Below are 5,772 nucleotides of genomic sequence, written 5' to 3'. Positions count from 1 at the left end.
AAGCAATCTTGATAGAGATGATGGTTGGAAGATCAATAGTTGTTGGGTCCCGACCCTTGCCTCCTAGTCCTTTCTCCCCTTCCTCCCCTCCCTCTTTTAATAGCTTGTTCTAGATATTTCTCCTTGATATCCTTTAACTTTCTTTCTTTAAGCATAGTCCTTTGATCCTCTTTGGAAATCTTCCTTGATTTCTTGTAATCCTTTTCATTTCTTTCTTATAGGGTTAGATTTTATAGTATAGGATATTTAAATAACAAATTTATGTTCTAAGTAGACGACTTTACTAATAAATTTATATTAATTAGTTACCCATCCCTTAATTAAATACTAGTATTATAACACTATTATATTAATTAATAATAACAATAAAATAAATCCTTGCAATTACTAATTTCCCTAGAACTACTAATACTGGGTCTTATTAGATTACTAATATATTGATAATCTTACTTTTGATAGTACGAATAATACCATTATCATATAGAATATTACTTTTAATATATGTTAAATATTAGTATAGATATTCCCTTTTCATGACTAATGTGAAGGGATCTAGTACATAGTACATATAATATAATGATTATTTTAGTTATTGTTAAATCCTTATATTTAATAATATCCATAGATCTATTAAATTTATATTAGTTACACAAGACATTAATAATAAGATTAATATAATAACATTATGATAATAATAATATAATATTAAACCCTTTCGATTACTAACAATTATTGTCCCTAGATATATTATTTCTAGCAATTTTAATATAAATATTCCCTAATCTTATTATTAACTCAAATATGGTTAACTTTTCACTTAAATAACATATGATAAGCATTAAAATAATATTTTAGCATAATAATATTATATAATTAAACAAATTGAATAGTCAAATGTAGTCGTTCTTGGTCAATCTTAGTTGTTTATCTAGTCTGACTTAATATAGCCGTTTTTTAGTCAAACCTAGTTGTTGGATGATAACTTTTTTTATAATCTTGATATGGATCACAGAAACCTCAATTCAACAATTATTTTATTTCAGTTAAATTTTCTTTTAATAAATGGTTTTAGTGATTGATTCAAAGTGTAAAGAGGAGTTGGTGTCTCTCGTCTATATGCCTCAATTCGTCTTCTAAGAGTGAGTCAATTCTCATTTTCGTCTTCAATTGGTCGATCGTTTATGAGAAAGTTCTTGGTTATCGTTTTTAGTCAAAATGAAATTAAAATTCATTACGATATACCAAAAAAATGATATTGAAGAGGGTAACCAATTTTAGGAGATTGCTTCTGTGTACTATTTAATGTCTATACAGTTCTCAAAGACATTCACACAATCTTGGTCACGTAGGTTTGTAATCCCTAATCCCCGCACCATGGGAAATCATAAAAATTGGTCGTACCTGAAATTTCTTATATATATTCTCATAGCTTAGTCGCTCGTAAACAAAATTTCTTGGGAAGCAAAGCTAAACTAAACTAACCCTTAAAGCTACACAATTAAAAATAATAAAATATATAATTTAATTTAATTTTACATAAATGAATATAATTTAAAATAAATATGAATATATAAATATTTGAGATACTCGAGATTATTTCATATTTCAATTTTCATTTTTAATTTATAAAAATAATTAACACATACATCTTATTATCATTACTAATAATAATTATTTAGAATTATATTTTATATTAAATAAGTACTTATAATTATATTTTATATTAAATATTTATTATTATTATAATATTGTAAAACATTATATTTAATTTAATATAATAAATTTATAAACAAAAAATATTGGATTTATTAAAATATCATTTCCCTCATCTAGTAGAGTTTTCGATGATTATTTATAATTGCTTATGAATAAACAAAAGCCACTTATTCGTAGCACTGTTGCTTTTGTCCTTTTTTTTTTTAACCAAAAAAGGGAAAAACAAGTGGCATTGCTAGCAACCGGCTAAATAAACAATTTAGAGAAAGAAAAAAAGGATAATTACGTTGTAAGGCGTTGTGAGGCATTTCTCTCTGAAATTAACTGACCTCAGTGCACACTGTCATCACTTTTTGCCATCTGATCCATCGTTAGACGATTGGATTATCTAGATCCGTTGATTTAATCACAGTTGACGGGTAGTGTTTTAACAATTCACGGTGAATCCGTTGGAGTGGCTGTGTTTATAGTAACTGCTTTATTAGTGGTTATCACTGTGCACAGAAAGAAGATTCTTGATTTTCACGAGAATTCTGTTGTTAGCGATTTTAGACAATGAGGATAAAGCTATGGACGCAGCTACACAAAGTAATATAGATACACTACCTGTTTTCTCTTACCAGGTATTGAAACAGGCAACCGATGACCTTCACGAGAAGAATCAAGTTGGAGATGGAGGATATGGTTCGGTTTATCTAGGTAAACTCTTGGATGGTTTGTGCCGTGGCAGTGAAGAGACTACATTAGGATAATTGTAAGAGATTCAAACAATTCATTAACGAGGTGAAGATTCTTTCGACCTTTTATCATCCAAATCTTGTTCGTCTCTATGGTTGTAGTTATCCACAAAGTTCAGATCCGCTTTTTGTTTATGAATATGTTCCAAATGGTACTTTATCAGATTATCTTCATTGGGAACTGAAGAAGGATAAAGATCCAGATTGGGATACCCGTCTCACAATTTGTATAGAGACTGCCAGGCCTTAGCATTTCTTAACTGGCCTTAGCATTTCTTAACTGCCATGAACCGCCCTATTTTCCACAGAGATGTAAAATTTTCAAATATTCTACTGGACGAGATGTGAAATTTTCAAATATTCTACTGGACGAGGAGTTGCATGTTAGTCTCAGAATTTGTATAGAGAGTGCCCATGACACCTATTTTCCACAGAGATGTAAAATATTCCAATATTCTGCTGGACGAGGAATTGCATATCAAAGTAGAGGATTTTGGGCTTTGAAGATTTGTAGCAGGCTTATAATTTTAAAATTTATTCTTTGGGACAACCCAATAAGCTTAACTTTATAGCAGAGTAAGTTTATACCCTGTAACTATAATTGCAGTATGGAAAATGTTTATAAGTTTATAGCTCAATAAGTTTATACCCTATAACTGTAATTGTAGTATGGAAGATGTTTATATGGATAGAACTCTTGTAAATAGATTTCAAACTCTAAAATATTCCATAATTTGAAATTGTTTTTTTTATTATTTATATTTCCCTACACTAAAACAGTATGAATGACAACTTTCAAAAATTTAATTGCATTATGGAAAATGATTATATAGATAGAATTCTTGTGAATAGATTTGAAACACCAAAATATTCCATAAACTAAGACTTGTTTTTATTTATTTATATTTTTCTATACTAAAACAATATGAATGATAGCTTCCAAAAATTTAAACACTAATAAAACGATTGCATGTACACTTTTATTTACTGCATATAATAATATAATAATATTTATAACCACATATCTCTCCACTACATAACCCTCGAGAGATGTATATGTAATATGGCTTCTGTGTCTCTGCTCTCTGTTTCTCGGAGATTTTCATTTGAAGTCAATATCACAGCCCACTTACATACACCCAAGATTTAAGCAGACAGACACGTAAAATCTGTTGTAAAAATAAAGCAAAGCAAAAATCCGTTGATCGGAGTAAAGCAAAGGACAAAGTGCCCAATCGTTGAGATTTTATATTTCTTATTCTTTATTGAGCACTTAAATTTTCTTCAAATCAGTGTATTCTAGGAGTTGCCACCATAATGCATGTTCTTAAAAGTTAAGATCGCGATTTAAAAGAAAAAAGAAAAAGAGTAACCATCTAAAAAGAAAAAGAAAAAAGAGTAAGCATCTCACTACTCATTAAAAAATTCAATTATTTGCAAGAACAAAACTAAATCTAATTTTATTTAACTTGTAAAGGTTTGCGATTAACCTTATTTTGTGTTGGTGGTTTTGGAGGTGACCTCGTTAGTTAAATACTTTTTCAATATAATTTGGGAATTGAATTTGGATTAATTTTCTGATCTATGTAAATGTTTGTTATTATGTTAAATAATAAGAGAAAAAATTGGATTAATTGTTTCCTTACTAGTTTGCATTCTGTAGTACATACAGTATATATTTTTTTTGGCAACTAAATGATCTGTGCTCAACTCTGAACTAATTCAATACTATTGACAGAGGATTTAATGTTCACTCTAAAGGTGACAATTTAGCTCTCCATTAATATATCATTCTTCAAATAAACATTTAGTTCATAATAACTCTCTTAATGTTTTCCTTTCCCTAGATAAGCAAGCGCACATCTCCTTCTCTTCATAATATCATATGAGCTTCTTGTGAATTCTCTGCATCAAAATACTTCATTACTTCCTGAATGGTTTCACTCATTTCCTGCACAGACTTTAATATTAATTAGTCAAACTTAATAATAGAATATTTTTTCAACATGGATACGAAACCTTCAATTAATTATTAAACCTAGAAGTTCCCAGTTAAATAGATATTCGAGATATGGTGAGAATAAAATATGAGGCACCTAGAGTTTCCTGTAGCCATCGTTGTTCTGGGTGTAATTCTACAAAAGAAAACACTTTCATTTTTATTTATTTTATTCCAATATAGAAGCTAATCACAAACACGTGTGTAGTTGAATGGTGGCAGGGAGGACTTTTCAAAAGCACACCCAAGTTTCATAATCCACGTTTAAGGCACATTTAATATGTTAAATAATTGATAATGATCTTGCCAATTGTAAATCAAAATAGGAATAGACGGAGGAAACTTAAAAACGGTATTTGGAAACATATGATTTTATCAATTAGATCATGTATGCTGAAGGAATACTCATATATTATTTAGTCTAAACTATCCATTTCATGGCAACTACTTTATAGGGGGGAACGAGCTTCTAAACAAGAAGTGACTGGATATAGCAAAAAAAATTGTATATTAGTTAGCTGGAGTATGGCTGTAACACCTATAGCTGTACTAGTACTAGTACCTATAGCTCTCCTTGTATCAGTAACTAAGTGTATGTTTGGTTGATTGGGTGAAGTAGGTAGGGATAATATCTATTGGTAGTAGGTCTAGTGAGATGGATAGGGGGGTATGGGGTTAACTAGCTTGGATGTATGGCTTGTATGGTTCGTTGAAATCAGTTCAGGTAGGGAGGTAAGGTGGCTTGGGTTAGGTCATTACTAGCTTGACTTGACCAACTGTACAGTCCATATGAGTATGCTTTGGTCTATTTGGTTGGCTAAAGGTTCCACGCGCTGGTGTTTCACGAGGTAACCAGCGCAATAGCAGCACGAGTGACGTGTCCCAGTGATAATCCCGTAACTACTTGCTTGGTCAGATGGGATCGCTTACTTGCTGTAAGGAGTGGCTGTACGGGCTGGATGGGATGGATGGACTAGCTGGGGTGGATGGGGGATGGTACGGCTGGTCTGGCTGGGATGGCTGTAGAGGATGGCTGGCTGAATGGCTGGCTGGATGGATTGCTTTATTGGCTTGCTTTATTGGCTGGATGGCTTGGCTTGCTATTGACTACTCGCCGGGTGGGGCAGGACATGGATTGCTTTGATGGCTTTACGGCTATACCATGGCCATGCTAACAAAAACAAAAATAGTTTTATTATAGTTTTAAATAATAAATATGGTTTTTTTAATAATAGTTTTATTATAGTTTTAAATAATAAATATGGTTTTTTTTTAAATAATAAATATAGTTTGATCCCATGTTTAACTTAAAAAAACAAA

This window comes from Pinus tabuliformis, chromosome 1_2 (genome assembly GCF_031772625.1).
Source record: "Pinus tabuliformis cultivar Carrire ecotype Pingquan chromosome 1_2, CPIR1, whole genome shotgun sequence".
NCBI lineage: Eukaryota > Viridiplantae > Streptophyta > Pinopsida > Pinales > Pinaceae > Pinus > Pinus tabuliformis.
Note: the sequence above shows the minus strand (reverse complement) of the source record.